Here is a 21,088-nt window from a genome sequence, read left to right on the forward strand (position 1 = left end):
CCCAAATCCAACCCAAAAGCTTGAGCCTGAACTGTCATTTTAAAATCCGGCCAGCCCGACCAGACCATTGAAATATTGTGTTTGGATACGTATCTTGATTGGTTTGGTGTGAATGCAGAATTGGAGAAGAAGAAAAGAATAATTTTGCTGTTGAAAAGTCGATTCAATAGTCATGTAATAATAGACGTCTTAGTGAGTGGACATAAATAAATTCAAGGGTAAAGAAAACCTTTCATAACAGACAAAAATAAGATGATTCAACAAATATATATATTGCTCACTCACCCTTTATATATATATGGATGAATATGCAGATGTATGTAGATAAAAAGAGTTACAAAAGTTTGTTGTTTTTTGGAAAGTCCTCTCGACTGTCATCCTGCTCTTGGTTTTTGAGGTGTCTGTAAGTGAATTGGTTGATAATTGGAGGCCTCTCCTTCCTGGTATGTTTGTCCACTTATTTATTTATTTGTTTATATATATATATTAACAATTGGTAGCTAGAAGGGAAAAAATTGAAAGAAATCAAAATTTCCATAAGACACTATTATGAAGTACGGATATTTTTCTCCAATATTTCAAAAAGAGAGATGTATCTATGTTATGTTTGTATTAGATATTTACTTTTCGGATATTCACAGATATGTATCAGATATTTTAAATCACATAATACTTCTTTTACAAAATTAAAATTGTAGTGTGTCTTGCATAATAATATAATATAAATAATTGCAAGGATAAATATAAGAATATTTTTCTAATACTTTATTTAGTTATTTGATAAGAAGAATATAGTGGATTAAAGTAATTAAATTTGTCAAATTAATATATCTTTTTTCGTTCATGCATGTCCCATATAATTGTATAGAAAGTAAGTATTAATAAGAGAATATAATAATAGTATAATTAAAATTAAATATCAACATATAAATAAGCAAGAAAACTTGAAAATAATATTCTTTACCTGTGCCAAAAGGAAAAATGCAGGGACAAGTTGTAAATTGTTTTATTATTGTAATACAAACATATTAGATGTTAAAATAAAATATTTGCAAGATCTATTGAAAATTAAAAAATAAACAAGCTATTATCTTAAATTAATATCTAGTTCTTAAATGTTAATATTTTGTATTATAAAATTATAGTATGATTTTTTAACATTCTTGATTTTATGCGTAACTCGTTAATAATAATTTTAAAAAATAATTTATTTGTTTTTTTTTAAAAAAAAAACATATCCTAATCGAATTGGTTCCATATTTTTTTACTTTTTGTTCTATAATCGTATCCGTATCGTATTATATCTAGTATCCTGCTTCTTAGACACAATGATAAGATTTGAACTAAATATAAATGTAGTTTTAGTAGTTCTATCTAAGAGTAATGTTATATATAATTATATTTTTTATTTTAGTTTCTCACTCTTGAACACAAAGTAATAGGCCCAAGGCCATTATATTCATAAATGCATATAAAATGGGCTTGCTTGCTTGTGTTTTGTAGTGAGAAAAAGATATGAGGAATAAGATTATAGGTAGCATTTTGCTTCATCTAATGTTATCTATCACTGAAATTCTTAAGGGTTGAGTTCCTCTCCAATGGTGATTCCACTAGATAAATTTTGTTGTCCAATTTTATAAGATAAATGTGATACGGTCATGTAATTATCAATATCCAATTAATTTAATTTTTGAAATAAATTAACGTATCTACGAATCCCATAAATTGAAAGGTTCCAATCAATTAGGTGGTCCTAAAGTGAACCGAGGAGCCCAACCCAATAGCACCACTCCAATTAGATCACCAACTTAAAAAATAAAAAAAATAAAAAATAAAAATAAAAAAAAGAAGAAGAAAAATTCTTAGACAATTTGCCAAAAAATTAGATATAGGAGATAGACTTTGAAGCATTTCAAGGGTGTTCCATTTTTTTTAGATAACTTAAAAAATGTACTAGCCACGGTCAGTCTGTAATGTGAGCTTCGAACTTTATGAGAAAACCTTTTTGGAAAACTCTTTTAGACCAGTCTGTGATCTTTTAAGTTTGGTTTCATTCACGTAATATATCCTATGTTCTTTCTTTTTTTCTTTATATATATATATATATATATATATAACAAATTTGGTAATTTGTTTAGATAGGATTTCCACTAATTTTACAAGATATGCTGTCGAATGCAATTGTTGATCCTGTCTCCCTTTACTTAGATGAAAAGCTTACACACCTATCTGGTACAGACTCCGAGTGTTATATCTACAAAGTGCATGATCGACTACGTTGGCAAAATGAAAAGTTATATGAACCAGAAATAATGGCTATAGGACCATATCACCATGGTAAAGACAACCTACAATGGATGGAAGAACACAAATTACGGTATCTGCAATTGCTTCTTAAACGAAGAAATGAGACTAGTGTGGATAGATACATAGTAGCCATGAGAGATTTGCACGAACGAGCACTTAGATGTTATGCAAACTCAGTATGGCTTAACAAAGACGAGTTTGTGAAAATGATGCTTCTTGACAGCTGCTTTCTCGTTGAGTTGTTTCGCAAATTTACCATAACAAGTATGAGAGATAGAAATGACCCGCTCTTCAAAATTGATTGGATACTTCCAAGTATATTGCGCGACTTATATTTATTTGAAAATCAATTGCCATTCTTTGTTCTTGTGCAGTTGTTCGATATGACCAAAGTTCTCGACCCTCATGACAATATCACTGATTTAGCCATTCGATACTCTTATTCTGTCAGTCATTATGTATGTTATAGTGCATCACAAGGTCTTGAAAAGGTTTTATATGCTTGTAATGGAATTTCAACTTGCCAAGTGAAGCATTTTCTTGGTCTGGCACACCAAGTTGCATCTTTTTCACTCTCGAAATCAGTACCTCTAACAAGTGTCATCGCAAACAAGAAAAAGATATGGGAAAACATACATTGTGCCACAGTGCTACATGAAGTTGGGATCAAGTTCAAGAAATCTAAGCATGATACATTCTTTTGTAATGTAAAATTTAAAAATGGGGTATTAGAAATCCCGACATTCGTCATACATGAGAAGACAGAATGTCTCTTTAGAAATATAATTGCATACGAGCAACATCATCTCAAGGGGGACATTGGCCTCAAATATGCCACTGATTATTTAACTCTCTTGTGTTGCCTCATTAACTCGTCACAGGATGTCTCCTTGCTTCGTCGCTGTGGAATTCTCAGAAACATGCTAGGTGGTGATGAGGCGGTTGTGTCAATTCTTAACAAGATTTCTACTTGTGCCATTGCACCTCGTGACAATTTTTATTACTCTCAATTATTTAACAACGTAAGCGGGTATAGTAAGCAACGTTGGAACATATGGACTGCGATGTTAAGGCATAATTATTTCAACAGCCCATGGACATTCATCTCGTTTCTCGGAGCTATTATGTTGCTTCTACTCACTTTGACACAGACAATGTTTTCCATTCTTGCTTACTTCTGTAATAGAGGTTGTTGAGCCCATGGAAAAACTTTTAAGTGAGATTATTTGAAATCTTGAACTATATTCTTAAGAAAGTTGGAAGAAGGTGTTTGATAGAATTTTCCAAAATTACACAAAATGATGTGGTATACTTATAGATTTATTATTTAAAAACAAAAAGAAAAGGCATTGAATATTCTTTATATTTCTTCATATTTAATTTTGTGGGTCGCACATTAGGCCCATAAGATGATTGGAATCGTTTATCTCATAAAACTTATAATGAAGACTGTAAGAAGTGGAAACTTAAAAGTACAAAATTCAAATCTCTTGCCCAAACTTTGAAGACTGGAAGTGGTACAAAGAGTTCAGACCATGAAATTCTCTGGACAAACTTTTGGACTTGAAACGGTCCAAAACCATGGATCCAAATATCCTTTGCAACCGAACTCGAAAAGGTTTAGAGCATAAACCCAGAGATCTGAGTACTTGGCTTCGAAAATGTTTCGAGGACTCAGAAGTTACTCCATTAAGAATCCAAGAACACTTGCGAACTTGGAGCCTAATTGACATGTTAGAACCATGATATGACGAGTTTGAAAATGGACCTTCTCTTGAAGATGGAGAACTCAAAGATAAATTCGTTCATCACTCAAATTAGTCTATACTCAAAGTCGAGGTAGCAAGACTTGGGAAGTCCCCTTGGACTTGGTATCATACGGCAGGAAGTCCCTTGGACCACACCTGACCTTTATCTTGGGATGGTAGGAATTGTTGGTTTGGTTGCTAAAATCAAAGGTTCGTCGAGATAATTTATAAAACCCTCAAATATCTTATTTTTCTCGGGGATACCTAAGGAGAAGACACAAAATGTTTGGGGTCGCAATTATCTCGACCAGGCAGTTAAGGAGGGAATCTTTCTCATGTGATCACATGGCATCACCATAATCAATTGCTGGGACTTCAAGCCAATTTTGGGTATGTATACACCCACTCATAGTTCATGATTCAGAACCAACATAGTAACAAATTTGGTGAGTTGGAATGAAAGAGTGAAAGTGGGAATTCTATGGGATGCTCTGCTATTTATTTATTTTTTTCTCTCTATTTTACTTTCTTTGATCTTTTATCCAAGCACCATTTCTCTCAATCTCTTCTTGAATCTAGTTTGATCATCAAGAAATCTAACCTATCTCTTCCATTTCTAGAAAGAAAAAAAAAATCATCTTTTTCAGTAAAATTCATCTTCTCTGATGAGTTTCTGGCGAAATCCATCATTTTCCGATGAGCGTACTAGAACCCATCTCATATAAAGACTGAATGTACAAAGAATCAATTTTTTCATATATCAATCAATAGATGAACAATTTATATTTTGTTTTATAAAATAGATTGTTTAAGTTTAAATTCATAGTTGGCATCTATTTTTAAAAAATGTAATTGTTCATGTGCCTAATAATGTCCAATAAAACTAACTTTTTAGACAATTTATCTTTTCCATTAAATTTTTAAAGAGTGATTCTACTTATACCACTAGCTTACCTCTTTACACCCTCCATCTCATTATACTACCAAAAAAAAAAATTTTGATTCTCATTACACCTATAATACTATCAAAACTAACCCTAAATTAAAACTCTTCAAAACTCTTTCAGTTTTGTCTCTTTACACTGATAACATTTGGTAATATAATGCTAAAAAATTTGAATTACTCCAGTGTCATATTATCAAACAAACTATTTTTTTTCAACCAATTGTTGCCCATTCGATTGGATGATTTTACTTTACTTTAACAATAAATTAGTCAGAGCCCATTTGTTAAATGCCTGTTCGGTGATATATTACCATACAAATTAGATTACTCCAATGTCATGTTGCCAAACTAAAATAAATTTGTCCAGCCACCTGTCGCTTTACGTGCGTTGTAGATTATCTTCATTGTTGTCGCATTAAAGGCATCCTTTCGTTTCAATGTAATCAATATCTCTTATGGTCGCATCATACTCTTTGACATATTAATTAACAAGGATGTTTCCTCCTTAGATATTCTACTAGCAAATGAGTACCCTTTAAAATGTTCAGCAACCGGATTATTGTACTTGCATTGCTACAATGAATAGAAATATAATTCTTCCAAGCAAAAAAATATTTAAAAAAAAAATTGAAATGAAAACGCACAGTAATGAGTAACCGAACAAATTAAAAACGTTCGACCTTGGATTACCGCAAATGTATCTTTTATTTAGTGGTAGGTTACTGGACATATATTTTTTTGTTCGACAATGTGATTCCAGATTATTTTATTTTGTTCAATTTTGACATACCAAACAAAATTCAAAAAACTCTATCAAAAAATGAAACGAAAACTTACCAAACAAATAACAAAAACTCAACATTTCACCTTTTTTTTTTTTATGGGTTTTCACTATTGTTTCTTCATTCATTGCTTTCTTCTATGATCAAAACACTATTGATTCTCACTTTTTGAAAAGAGATATGTAGCAGAGAAAAAAAAAACTGAGAAAGGAAGATGAGCAGTAGGGATTGAAGAGTAATGAGTGTAAAGAGATAATAAAATATATTTAATTTTAGTCTTTTGTCCTTAAAAGTAATTTCATACATGAAAAAAAATGAGAAAAAAAAAACATCTCATATAAAAGATGTGAAGAGGTAAACTAATAGTGTAAATAGAATCTCTCATTTTTAAAACAAACAATTCAAATTATAATTATGAGTTGAGATAATAATGCCCACAAAATAAAATAGGAAGGATAATAGAGAATAACCACTTGAATTATGGTTGTAGGCCCGGAAAGCCATTACCAAATCCTGAGATAAAGTGAATTTTTTCAAAAAATAAAAATACTTTACTTTGGGTTCATTTGGAAAGTAGGCTAGTTTTTTGACTTTTTAACTTTTTGGCTATTTTAGCCCGGGATTAAAACGCCTCGTTTGAGAAGAATTTTTTTGGCTTTTTTGATTTTTTGTGAGAGAAAGAATGTAATGATTATTGGTTGGATGTGGTGTTCTGTCTTATTTGGCTAAAAAGCCTATTTTGTTTTTTTATGACTATTTTAGCCAAAAAATTCCAAACCTCAACTTCCCAAACGAGCTCTTTGTTTGATATTTAAGGCTGTGTTTGGTTGGAAGATTTGGAAAGAAATTTAGAAAATAAAAAGGAAAAAGTGTGTGAAACTAAGTAAAATGTAAGTATATTTTATTTACATTTCACTTACATTTTTTCTTTCACTTTCCAAATCATTTCCCAAATCTCCAACCAAACACAGTTTAACACTTTGTTTGGGTCGTAAGGTGATATGAGAAAAGAAATAATTGTGGTTTCTCACCTAAGTGAGAAAAGAAAAGAAATGATTATGATTTCTCACCATTTATGTTTGGATGAATAAAAGATAAATGAATGTAGTTTCTCACCTATCTTGTTTTGATAGAGTAAATCAGAGAAAATAAAAGAAATTTTTATATTTCATTTTATCAAAATATATTACCTTTCATATTAATAAATTATGTTTTTTCATAAGGGTAATTTTAGTACTTTAAAAACGTTTCTTTAAATCCAATTTCTTTCTCACCAAATTTCACCACTTCTGGTGAGAAACAAAATATAAGTTTGGTGAGAATTTTTTTTCACAATCTCTTATCATTTCTCACCTACTTAACCATACAAACAAGTGAAGAGATTTCCTAGTCTCACCATTTCTTTTCTTTTCTCACCAAACACCTCCATCCAAACGCAGTGTAAGAACATCTTTTTTCTTTTTTTAACCATACAAACAAGTGAAGAGATTTCTTATTCTCACCATTTATTTTTTTTCTCACCAAACACCTCGATCCAAACGGAGTGTAAGAGCATCTCCAATGGCAAGCTATTGAAGCTGCCATTGCCAAAATTTGGCAAGAGTCTCGAAAAACTTTGCTCCAGTGGGTTGCTATAACCCCTTTCAAATTTGGCAATTGCCATTTCCACTACCAAACATTATCCAAATAAACAAAATTTGACTCCAAAATTTCCATGAAACAAACAAACACAGTGGGAAAAATCCAGCAACAATACAATAATAATAAAAAAATTACTATTTTTCAGATTTTTGGAGATGGAGATGGAGGCAAAACCCTCCAAACAGAATATATATATTAACAAAATTAAAAAAAAAAAAAACAACAACAATCACTACAAAAACAATAATCATAACAACAATAATCAAACAATTTCAGAAAAATTTCAAGCAATTTTTCACAAATTTCAAGCCATCTCAAACAAAGCAAAAGGAATCTCAACTAATTTCAAGTAATTTCTGAAATGTAATTTCATAAAAATAAGTACTTGGAAAGGGGTTTGAAGTTTCTTCATCTTCTTCAAATTGTGATTTTGTTAAGCTTCTAAGATGAAAGAGATGAACCTAAATGATAAAGATTCAAACAAATCTTGATGGATCAAATGAACTCCTGACCCCTTTTGGCCCTTGATGGATTCGAACGAACCCAAGTCGAATGAACTCTAACCCAAACACATACAATCGTTGAAGGAGAGAGATGGACAAACTTGAGAGAGAGAGAGAGAGAGAGAGAAAAAAAAAAGGGGGGAAGAAGTTTATGGAGAAAGAGAGCAAGAGAGAGCTCTAGAGATAAAAAATAAAAAATAAATAAAAAAATAAAATAAAATAAAATTAAAACCTTGGAAGTCTCTGGAATTTAGTATTTGTAATTTTTAGTATTTTTTTTAACGTAATTTTTATTTTTCAATTTTTAATGTAGTTCATAATTTTTTTATTTTTTTAATTTTTTTTTGCAGTGGTATCACTTGGTGGGGTGAATTATATTTATATATATTTTTGATTTTTTTTATATTAGTCTACTTGAATAGAATGTAAATATTTAATTTTTAAAAAAAAATTAAAAAAGTCATTAAAGAAAAAAATATAAACAATAAAAAAAATACTTAAAAACCTATATCTAAACATCACCTATAAAATTGAAGGAAAAATTTGTTAAAATTTGTCAAAATAGCCTGTAACCATTGGAACATTATTTTTATAATTTGACAATTTACTATTATATAGATTTTGAAATTATAGTTTTGACCATACTATTATAACATTTGTCAATTGGAGATGGTCTAAGAGTATCTCCAACGTTTACTCTATTTTTTTTTATTAATTTTGAATAAAAATTTAAGTAAAAGTTTCATCTGATATCGCGCGTTCCAATGGAGTAACCTGAGATTTCATCAAACCATTGGTCGACTAGGATGACAACTGGAGTATGTCCAGCCAGTCGACCGACCAATGCAAATTTTCCAAAATCCTAAAACAAATTTTGTAAGGAAGTGGTCGACCGGGAGACAATCGGCCAAACATCCATCTAGTCGTCCAATACTTATGCATACCGGTAAGAATAATACTTGGGACCCTCTTTTGGGGGTCGACCCCCTTTGCCACGTGGCGGGTGGTGATTGGAGGAGCAGGAAAAAAAAGAAAAAGAAAAAGAAAATGTAACCAATGAGAGAGAGGGGGGGTCAAAGGGGGTGGGGGGAAAAGGAGGGCTGAATCATTGTTGTACCGGTAAATCTAACGGTTATCTATAGTAATTTGATAAAAGACCCAAACATAATTTGATAAAAAATCTGAAATATTCCGAATTTAATATTAATTTAATGTTAATATGGGAGTATAATGTTTATCAAATTTAATTTAATGAAAGGTTTCGATTTTATCACGACTATAACTCTTCAAGATCCCGAGATAAACCCTGTTCCTCTTTTTCACTGTGTTTATGCCTCCAATTCCCCCTCCTCTCCGTTTCATTCTCCTCCCCCCATTGAGAGAGAGAGAGAGAGAGAGAGAGGGCTAGTAAAGACCATGAGGGTGCGTCAAACCCCTTGAAATGTGCACTCCACTGACCACATTCTCCCTCCTCTCTCTCTCTCTCTCTCTATATATATATATATATATATCTCTTTCTCTCTCTTTCTAACACAACTCAATACCCTTCTCTTTAGATCCTAATCTTCGAACACCAGTTTCTTTCTGAGAATCCATCAGAGATTGTTCAAGCAATATCAGCTTTTGAGGTGAATATTTTGCTCGTTTTAATCATCTGGGTATCTTCCAAACACAAATTTTTGATGGGTTTTACTTTTTTTCAAATATTTGTATGTATTGGTGGAATAACATAGCTCAATACCATTCTCTTGTTTTGATCGTTTGATGTGATTATGCATTTTTGTATTTTTTTTCCCCTCTGTTTTAATATGTGGGTTTGTAATTAAATGACTATTGGATTTTAGGAATGGCTTGGTTTACTAATAATTGTTAGTCTGTTTTTTTAAATTATTAATTATTTAGTGTTTATTGTTTATTGTTTTATTCGATTGCTTTGGAACGGTTTTTTTTTTCTCTCCTGATCATTAGGATGTTTGCTTAACAGTCCTCTTGGTAAGTTGGGTTAAGGAATGAAAGAAAAAGATTATGGTAGTGAGGAAAAGAAATAATTGCGGTTTCTCACATTATGTTTGGATGAATATGATAGAAAGAGGACTCTATTGGTGTTCTTTTTTCTTTTTAATTTTTAATTTAGATGGACAATTTAGGTATTATAAAAATTTTACCTTTCTCACTAAATGGCACCAAGTTTGGTGAAAAATAGAACATGAGTTTTAAAAGACTTCACTTTCTCTCAATTTCTTCCTTTCACATCGTTTTGCCTTATCTCATTCATCCAAATAAGTGATCATATTTTTGTTTCTTACCATTTCTTTTCTTTTATAGTCAAACCCCTTAATCCAAATGAGATATGGATTTGGTTTTATTTCTTTTTGGGTATTTGGTGTTTATAGTTTTCCAGGATTGGTTCTAGGAATTAATGGCGAAAAAAGTTAGAAGAAAGCCCAAAGTGGTCATACCGAGAAGCGAGTTTCTACCCTTTCTCAGAAAACTAAAACTATCGCCCAGCAAAGCATTCCAAGCACTGATGATGAACTTTCAGTCATAAAAGAGAGGAAAGTGTGTTCCCATCTTGATAAGGGTATTAATTTAGCTAAAATTTCTTCAAGAATAAGTTCTATAGAACATATTAGGTGTGAAGATTGCAGAGAAGGTGTGGTTGATAGGCGGGCAAGTAACGGAAGGGGCAAGCAGGTGAAGAAGAAAGAGGGAGGTTCTGTGGACAAGAAACTTGAGTCTAAAGCAATTTGGGTTTGTTTGGAATGTGGTCATCTTTCATGTGGGGGGATTGGATTCCCAACAACCCCTCAAACCCTTGCAGTTCGGCATGCCAGGCAAACTCGTCATCCATTGGCTATCCAATTTGAAAGCCTTCAACTATACTGGTGCTTCCCTTGCGATACACTTATTGCAGTTGAAAAATTTGAGGAAAGTGGTGAACAGAAAGATCTGCTGTCAGATATTGTGAAACTGATAAAGGGGCGATCATTTCAAGGGCCCTCAGTGGATGTTGAGGATGTTTATTTTGGGAGTGGCAATGTTATAAGTGAGATAATCAGAAAACACCATTGTAAGTAGTTTGGATGGAAAAAGTGGTTTTGTGGTCAGAGGCTTGGTTAATCTTGTTAATACTTGCTTCTTTAATTCAATTGTGCAGAATTACGGAATCGCTTCTGGAATTGGATGAGTCTGTAGGTCCTTTGACCGTTTCTTTAAAGAAGCCCTTTATTGAAACTAGTCCAGAGGCTGGCTTGAGAAATGTGATAAATCCAAAATCCTTTTTCGGGTGTGTTTGTTCCAAGGCTTCCCAATTTAGGGGGTATCAACAGCATGACAGTCATGAGTTGCTTCATTGTTTACTTGATGGGTTGTGTACTGAAGAGTTGAGTGCAAGAAAACAGACTACTTCTTTGGAAAATGAGATTTCCTCAAATCTGGGTCCTACTTTTGTTGATGGCATCTTTAGGGGCCAACTATCCAATACTGTTTCTTGTTTGGAATGTGGGCACTCTTCAACTGTATTTGAGCCATTTCTAGATCTCACTTCCAGTTCCAACTGAGAAACCCCCATCTAAAAGGGCCCAACCTATTTCTCGAGCCAAGAAACCAAAGCTGCCTCCAAAACGATGTGGAAGGATTCGTCCAAAGCTTAATAGGGATGCAGATTCTTTAGCATCTGAAAGTGTTTCAGTTCTGTCAGCCGGTGGTTCATCTTCTTGCCAAGTAGAATCTACTGTGCCTGTCAAAGAAAAAGTAGGAGATGCTTTGGTCGATTCGGTACTGTTTGAATCCATTGGCCCTGGTACAGTGACAGATAAAAAGAGTTCAGTTTCATCAAATCTCTTGACTGCTGAAGAGTTTGAAAAGAATACATTCCTCAAGAATGTCATGGATAAAACAGAGGCTTCAGTTGACAACTTAGCATGCTTGGATTACCTGGAACCAGATCCTGTGTCAAATGATGATGATACAGATTCAAAACCTAATGATATTGTAGTAATATGGTTCAGGAAAACAATATGGTGTTCAAAACGATGCCTTGTTACAGGATGGCATAAAATCTAGCAGGTAGATCCATTCTCTTTGTATAGTAGAAACATCAGGTTCATTGGACAATTTGACATGGTTGGATTACCTTGAACCCGATACATTATCAGATGATCATGTTATGGCTTCCAAAGTTAATGATGGATAAGTAGTCCAAGATTCTGGAGGCAAGGATGGTTTAGGGAATTCTTTTGAAAATGACCTTCCATTACTGGTCCAAGATTCTGAAGTTCCTCTGCTTCCTCATAAAGGAGAAATTTCAACTAGTGGTGAGATATTGAGAGAAGGTGAGGTCTCATCGTCAGCTGTTGGCTGTGAACCAGATGCATTGGACTTTGATGGTTTTGGAAACTTATTTAATGAGCCAAAAATTGCTGCAGGGCTCGATGTAAAACCCTTGTCAAGTGAGAATAATTTTTCAGTAAACGAAATTGTAGAAACTGATTTCTTAGATGTAAATAGCAGTGAGTCTGATCCCGATGAAGTCGATAATAGTGATTCTCCAGTGTCCGTAGAGAGCTGTTTGTCGTATTTCATGAAGCCAGAGCTTCTCTCCAATGAACATGCTTGGCATTGTGAAAGCTGTTCAAAAGTTCTTCGCAAGCAAAAGATGAAATCAAGGAAAAAGCGGCAGAAAGCTACATCCAAGATTCAGGTAAGTGGGATTGAGGAGAGATTCAAAGTGCTCCATCAAGTGCAACAAATACAATACAAAACTTTCCAAATGGTAAACACATAAATATAAGCACGTCTCTGAATTCAATGCTGCACATAACGGGATATTAGATCGGAATAATCGCGACTTTCGAATTAATGTGATAGAATTCTGACTAGAACTACATAATACAAGAGTATCGTACTTAATGATAATCTCATAAAATATAAAGAACACAAACATAGATTTGTACTAAGTAGAAAACTTATATAGAAAACAAATTTCGTAAAATAATAATCTGCAACAATATTATCAGATTCTAATAAACAAAATCATGAATAACCAAAATCATGACTCAAACATAGATTCATATAAAATCATATTTTAAATACAAAATATACAAAATAAAATAACTACCGAATAAAAATTCTATAGGTAAACAAACCAGAAGCGTTCGAAGAAAAAACAAAAAAAAAAAGCCTGAAAACATAGAATAAAATTCTGTATTGAAAACAGAATACATATACAACAAAATTGGGAAAAGAAAAATAACAATCTGTATTTTTTGAAAAACATTATTGTCCATTAAATAAAATTAATTGATGTTGCATACTTACTCAACATGACTTAATGGTCATAATCAAAATTATAGAACGTTAGTCTCAATGTTTTGGAAAACCAAATGGATGTCTTATTCTTATAATAGATATGCAAAACAGAAATAGAATCAATACCCATATCAAGGAAGAAATCACACAGGGAAGAAGCATAGATGAAAGATGCAAAACAGATTTAAAATGGACTGTATAATCACAATAGAAACTGAAATTTGTCTGACAACAAATTTCATATAGAACTAACATTAGTATACTGGAATAGAATTCCACTTAAACACAATTTTAGGTGAAAATTACCAATCATATTTGTCGATTCTATTACTAGAGAAAAGATGCAGTAACAATACTGGAGTTACAGAAAGCAGGAAACAAAATTTTGTAGGAAACCAAATTTGCAAAATATTAATTTAACTGAAAAAAATTAATTTGTATCATTATAGATAGGATAATTCTATCTTAAAATTCTAAGAAAATATTTTCGGTAAAATCAATTTAATACAAATAAATAATAAAATAAAACACAAGAAATTTCTTACAGAAATTCTGTTAACTTAGTACAAATTGTGACCGAGGCCAGTGTTTGAATACTGTGTGTTTAAGATAGAATTTTGCCCTCGCCTCTAGTGCTTGCGATTAATGGTCGTCTTACTTTCAAGATACAACAATCACCTCACACAAAAATTGAACAACTTTCAGTGTGTATAGTAAACCAATTTCTGCCATGAACTCTCTCTTATATACTTAACTGGACAAAATGTATGAATCCTAAAACAAACCTTAACTTATGCATCAATGCCATGGGATTGGATGGCATTTATAGAAGTACCTATGACCTTTAGAATGACCATGTCTCTTGGGTTCACCCCTTTTATAGGAATAGACACCATGAAGGATTGCATCATTTCATTCAAATAGGGTCAATTCTCATTCACTTCTAAAATTTTCCAACATTTTATTTTTTATTTTAGGCCAAATTACGTCAGTAGTCCCTATACTTTAGTCCCTATGTTATTTTGATTCATATAATTTAAATTGACTCAATTTTGACTCTAAATTTATAAATTTGTCTCAATTTCATCCAACCGATTACAATTGTAAGTATTATTTTATGAAAAATATACACATAAATGGCATGTTTTATGCTTTTAAGAGAAAAATTATAAATTTTTTTAACCCAATGAGTCAACCTCAACTAATTCAGTAATTACTTTTCGTCAAAAATTCTAATAGTGTTATCAATTAGACCAAATTAACACAAAATTTAAAATTAATAGTCAAAATTGAATCAATTAAAAGTGTAGAACTAAAATAACACAATGGATAAAATGCAGGGACTGCCTGTTGGAACAATCTTTTGTATATAATAAATAAATTGAAATAAATCAAATAAATAAAATAAATTACGTACTGAATTTATTTTTACCGAACCGAATGAATAATTAAGTTGAGTGTGTGACACTCTGTCCTTAAGACATATTCGTCCTGCTACGGTGCTTACAGTTAAGTGGCGTCTATCTCCCAGGATACAATGATCTTCACAAATTTGTAGTAATTTGTAGTAGCACTCCAAACAAATTTGTCCGACGAACTAAAACCTTGTGTTCTAATACTCTCTTTAATTTTCTCTAACACTAGAATGAAGAATAAAATGCAAAGGAGAAATATGGACTGCAAAAATGAATTTTTTCTGATTGTTTTTTTTTTTTTTTTGGATATCAAGACTGCTGGAACAGATCTGAATTTATAAGCAAAAATTCTGTCCTGAACAGGTACATACAAGAAGTGAACAGGTGTGAAACAGATTTGAACAGATGCAATTTGAATTCAAACAGATCTGCAGCCAATATTCTGAATCTATTTGGCAATTACAGATTTGTAACTGTTGGGCAGTTATTAACACTGTTCAAACAGTTTAAAATGCAGAATTCAGACAGAAGAGGCATCAAACATGGACAGAAAAATTTAAATTCAATTTTGGTTCCAAATTTGAATTTAATTTCATTTAGATTTTTCTGGAAAAAATTCAAATAAATTTTGTTCAAAAAAATAATATTAGAACCGACTCGACCCATAACCCACACCTGCGCCCCGCCCCACACGACCCGGCCTAGCCCGGCCGCGCGTGTGGGGTGGTTTGAGCCAAGGTTCCATTTGTCCATAACTCCTTCCTTCTACAAACTTGGGGTGCCCCTTGGGGCCCAACCCAAGTGTTGCAATCTAGAGCTTTTATACTCAACAAAGTTCTCTTAAAGTTTCAATGTGGGACAACTCATTTCAAAGAAACTCACATTTAATTCTTTAAATGTCTATTCTACGAACTCGAAAACGACGTTAAGTTTCCATTCATTCATAAATGGTTTTGACGGAACCGTCTTCACCGTGTGACTTGCCACGCGGCAAAGAACACATCACCTCTTCGGACTCATCCCAAAAGACGTTTGGAGCCCACTCCATTTTGGGCTCAAAGTTGGCCCAAAATAAGCCTTATAAACTAAATTTTCTAACAATCCCCCACATGAATGGAATTTGACAGAGAGAAAATGCAACAACATGATCTAAATACAGAGAGTACAGAAATTGAAAATATTCTGCAAAAGATAGGTAGCTTTTGGCTTCGAACCTTCCCTTGTGAGACTATCGGATTTACTAACTAACTAGTGAACATGATGTCTTGAACTGTTCAGCCGTTTGTGTAAACTAAGACAATAGAACTCACACAGTATATCCCCAGACACAGTTTAGTTCTTACTATTGTATTCATTTTGGCCCTGAACAACCTGGTCTTTCATGAGTGCTTTAGAGAATTGTAGCCCTTCACAAATCTCATAGAACCAGCCCAGTTCACACTCACATAGGTGATTCTTATGAAGAGTATCCTGCCATACTCCAGTAGGTTTATCTAGATATAAGAATCATTAAGATTTTACTTAGCCTAAAACGCTGCAGACATCACTATTTCATCATAGAAATGGGTAGGAGTTTGACTCCCCAGTGATCCTTATGAGTCATTCACAACTCGGCTGTCCCTTTGAACCTAGATCTTAGGATCTCCAGTCAACTAGGTTGGGTTTCCGTTGTGATAACTCTTATTTAATAGGCTTTAGTCCCATTTCCCTCGATGAATTCTCAACTAACTCTCTTGCCAACCCTTTGGTTAGTGTGTAGCGATCCCGGTTTCGATCCTTCTTTCATAATTTGCCACTTCGATTGGGCCGATCGGGGGTCAAGCTGCCCGATCAGCTTGCGGGGGTCCAGAGACAACGCCCCTTTGCGGGTCCTAGGGCAAAGCCCTGGCGGGGTTGAGGGGCAGCACCCCCAAAACAAAAATGCAAAATGCATTCGAAGTTGCTTGTTCGCTCGAGCGGCCGTTTATGCGCTCGAGCGGAGAATGTTTGGTTTCAGAAGTTTGACATGTCTACAAAAATACTGGGTGAGGGTATTTGACCCTTGAGCGGGGCATTCTACGCTCAAGCGGACCATGTTATATCAGTTCGTGAATCTGATATTTCATATCACTTTTTCAGTCCTCTCTCTCTCTAAAACTCTCCAGAATTCTAGATCGGGAGCTTCTCTCTCTAGAAGTCATCTTCTCTCTTTGATTTCTCCAAATCCATTAGGATTTAGAGCTAAGTTCTTCGCCAAAGTTGGTTATCATCTCGAGGGCTTCGTTGTGTGCGACGAAGATCGAGTTTCGACACCATTGATTATGGGAGTTTCATCTCATTTCTTCTTCAAAACTTGAGGTAGGGATTTTCTTAGAGTTATATATATGTTTTTGCAAGATTTAGATGATTTTCAAAATCATCCTTTGATTAGCTTTGAGAAATTGATTGTTAATTTCAAGAAAATGAGTGATTTTGAAAGAGGGTTTAATTTCTTTTCCTTTTAAAATAGAAATTGAAGGTTTTGAACCATATTGATTGAAGAAAGATGACTTTAGGGAGATTCTTCTAAATATCTTGGAGATTAATGGTTTTGGTGAGAAAACCTAGAAATTGGGTCTTATCTTTGAAAGATGTTGAAAATCTTTGGAAGATGTTGTCATATTTATTTTGTGTACTAAACTAAATGGATGTTTTGAAAATTGTTTATTTATATATAAATGACAAATTTTGTGAAAAAAAAAATGAGAAATGTTTATTTTAGGAAATTGTTATCAAAATGTTGATTTAGTCTTAAATTGACTAAATTGTTGAGATTGCTCGAAATGTGGGAAGTACGTTATTCTCTTGAATGAATTGTATATAAAACTATATATATATATATTCATCTTGTGGAATTGTGTTGAAAAGAGGATTGGGAATTTTGATCACAATGGTATATTGTGTGGAACAATTGAATATGGAAATAATGTTGCATTGTATTGCATTATTAAGCATACATTGGCATTTCAATTCATTGGACTACGTTAAGCTTTGGAAATTTGCATTGAGAAAAGAATGTTGGGAAATGGGTTTTCATGAAATGGTTTTGGGGTAAATACGGTGGTAAGTCTTGATAGGTGGTGTAGATGAAATTGTTTAAGTTGGCCTGAGTGTCCTTGGTGAAAGACCAGAAAGTCGCGCGGATAGGTGTCGAGCCTTCTGGTTAATACCGATAAAAATGACAATTGCTAGTACTCGTATAGTCTACTTGCAGACACCGACCTAGGGATTACCAAAGTTGTATTTATCGCCCCCTTTAATTAAATTGATAAATTTTGAACAGTTGAAGTTGCATAACATCATTGAGCATGATGGTTTTCAAAAGATGAATATGTGTTTTATTTTCAAAAAGGTCTGGCATGGCATGTGCATTCATCTCTTCAGACTTGTATAAAAATGTATATACTTTGTTAAGAATTTTCTACTGGGCTTTATGCTCACCATACCGAATTTTTGTGTAGGAAAAGATGTGGTGAATTCGCCTAATTGAGGGCGTAGAAATGTGTGTGTTGAGAGCACTAAAGTTCTCATTTGCTATGATCCTATTTGTAAGCCAAAGGCTATGTATGTGTGGGTTTGAATAACCATTTTTTGTACCGGGCTTAAGCTTTGGAAGATTGTAAACCCTTGGGGGTGCTTATTTGGTTATTTACTTATTGTTGAATCAATGTAATATCGCATGAGGAACTATTATTATTTTGTAATGCAAGTATGAGAAGTTATATTTGGTTTTCCTTTAAGAGAGCTATGATTGTTGCATTATCATTTGGATTAGAAATTTGAGGCGTTACAACTTGGTATCAGAGCTATCGGGCTTGAATACTTAAAGCTAGTGGGAAGTGGTTGTTTAACCACAGTGGGTTCATCTAACATGCTTAGGAAGTGTTATATATTTTGCGACTATGTGATAACATGCTTTTGTGACTAAATGTGTATGGGATTGGATTTTTGGGATGTTGGTTGCGCCTGTTAAATTCCTTGAGGTCTCATTAGAAGGGTACTTGACCAATACTCGTTCTACTAAGAATTCTTGATTTTCATGGGACAAATTTGATCATGAAAGAATGATCTGTATGTGTTTACATGACTAAGTGTTTATGTGTAGTGAAATTGAATTGTGTATATAGTAGAGAAATATATGGAATTATTGTAGTCGAACGTGTGAGTCAAGTTACGAGCACATATGAGTTAATGTGCTAAATTATTTCCCTCGTGTCCTTTATTAGGATGTCAGGAAGGGGTCAAGTCCATGGTGGTAGAGGCGGAAGGCGTGGTAGGGCTCGCCGAGGTGTGCATGAGGTACCGATCCATAGGGTTCCGGTGCAAGAAGAACGGTTTGGCCAAGCTAATATGGCCGAGCAAGCAGGCCAAGCTAATGCGGCCGAGCAGGTAGGACAAGCGGGTCAAACCGCAATGGGGGCCCTAGCCCGAGAAATGGCGGGGGCTTTGAGGGAGTCTATGAACTTGTTGAGGGCGGAGAATCAAGCCCGAGAGAACACCATGGAGTCAAGGATGAGTTTCCTTACTAGAGAGTTTTTACGGGCCAAACCAAATGAATTCCATAGTGGCCCCGAGCCCAAGAAAGCAGATGAGTGGCTCGAACAAACTGTGACGTCGTTCGAGATGCTTCATATAGATGATAGCAAGTTGAGGATGACTTTAGCGAGTTACTACCTTAAAAGGGATGTGGGTCAGTGGTGGAAGTATGCCAAGGGTAGGGTGGAGCCATCATGGGAAGCCTTTGTGGTTGCTTTCGAGGATAAGTATTTACCTCCCGCTGCTAGAGAGAGATTGAGGCAAGAATTCAAAGAACTCAAACAACTCGGCATGACCGTGGTCGAGTTCGAGGCAGTCTTCTCTAGTTTATCTAGGTTTGCACCGGAGTTGGTAGTAACGGAAGAGCGCCGTTGCATTGAATTCGAGAAAAAGTTGAAAACCAAAATTTTCTTTAAGATTGTTGGAAACATGATTTTGAACTATCACCGTCTTGTAGAGTCGGCGGCATACGTTGAGATTTCCGTACAAGCCGAGGAGTTCGAGGCTTCGGAGTTCGAGGCCTAGGGGCCAAGAGTCTCAAGGAGACTATAGGCAGAATAAGAAGAGCAGGGGTACTTTTTCATTCCAGCCACAACCACAACAGTTAAAATCCACTTTTCCTTTGCCTAGTGTAGTTCCGGGAAAAAGTACATCTAGTGGCTTCACATGTTTCAAGTGTGGCCAGCCCGGCCACAAAGCCTTTTCGTGCCCACAGAAGGGTGGATGTTAGTTGATGTTGCCACCACCACCACCTAACCGATCTCAGAGTCATTCTCAGTCTCAAAATGGAGGCCAGGGATTTAATTGTTATCAGTGTGGCCAGTCGAGGCATATGAAGAGGACTTGTTCTCAGTTGGGAGGCGCATCTGGCGCATCAGGGTCGAAGCAGACTCAAAGCCACCAACAAGCTCATTCAGCTTAGGCTTCACGAGCCAATCAAGGAGCCACTTCGGCTCAGTTGGTACAACAGGCCTATGCTCCGAGAGGGGGGCAAGTTAATCAAGGGCCACAAGGGCGCGTGTATACTGTTACCATGCCAAGCAATTGCCAGAATCCTCAGTTATGAGAGGTATTGTTGTTGTGTGTAATTCTTTGGCTCATATATTGATAGACACGAGTACGTCTCATTCATTTATATCTATTGCATTTGCTTCTGCATTGGGGTTAGAGGTAGCACGGTTAGTGCCTCCACTTAGAGTAGAGTCACCTGTTGGGGGTACAGTTGATTTAGACCGGGGTTGTCGTGATTGTGAAATAGAAGTTGCCGAGCGTCGACTTCCGTTTGCTTTTGTGTTGCTAGATATGTCGAGTTTTGATGTCATTTTAGACATGGACTGGTTGTGTTCTTATCAAGCTGTGATTGATTGTTACCGTCAGAGAGTTACAGTGTGCACTTCGGGTGGTGATCGTTTCTATTTTTGCGGGAACCGAGTTGATAGAGCCTTGTCGCCAGTTGTTGACCCTCACAGTAGGAGCAAGCTTAGTGGACTTCTTGCAACTCTCTTAGATAGTGAGAGTGACAGGGCTCGTGTTGAGTTACCAAGGGTAGTTTGTGAATACCCAGATGTCTTTCCAGAAGATCTTATTAGTTTACCACTTCACCTGGAAATTGAGTTCTCCATTGAATTAGTGCTTGGCACGGCACCGATTTCCATGTCACCATATAGATTTGCACCCGCTGAATTGCATGAGTTGAAGATTCAACTCCAAGAACTTTTAGACAAGGGCTTCATTGGCCCTAGTACATCGCCTTGGGAAACGCCGGCTCTCTTTGCGAAGAAGAATGATGGGTCATTGCGGTTGTGTATTGATTACCACAAGTTGAATAGAGTTACAGTTAAGAACAAGTATCCTCTACCCAGAATAGATGATTTGTTTGACC

General features: G+C 34.7%; 1 pseudogene across 1 annotated transcript; it reads left to right on the top strand.

The window, feature by feature from the left end:
* Positions 1 to 344: 344 nt before the first annotated feature.
* On the top strand, positions 345 to 13,315 carry LOC114301664 (uncharacterized; annotated as a pseudogene). The gene is made up of 4 exons (XR_014336720.1): positions 345 to 443; positions 2,143 to 3,329; positions 9,505 to 9,585; positions 10,364 to 13,315. The product of XR_014336720.1 is annotated as an uncharacterized LOC114301664 (transcript).
* The last annotated feature ends 7,773 nt before the right edge of the window (positions 13,316 to 21,088 follow it).

The sequence above is a fragment of the Camellia sinensis genome, chromosome 7 (genome assembly GCF_055761805.1).
Source record: "Camellia sinensis isolate YWXY chromosome 7, ASM5576180v1, whole genome shotgun sequence".
NCBI lineage: Eukaryota > Viridiplantae > Streptophyta > Magnoliopsida > Ericales > Theaceae > Camellia > Camellia sinensis.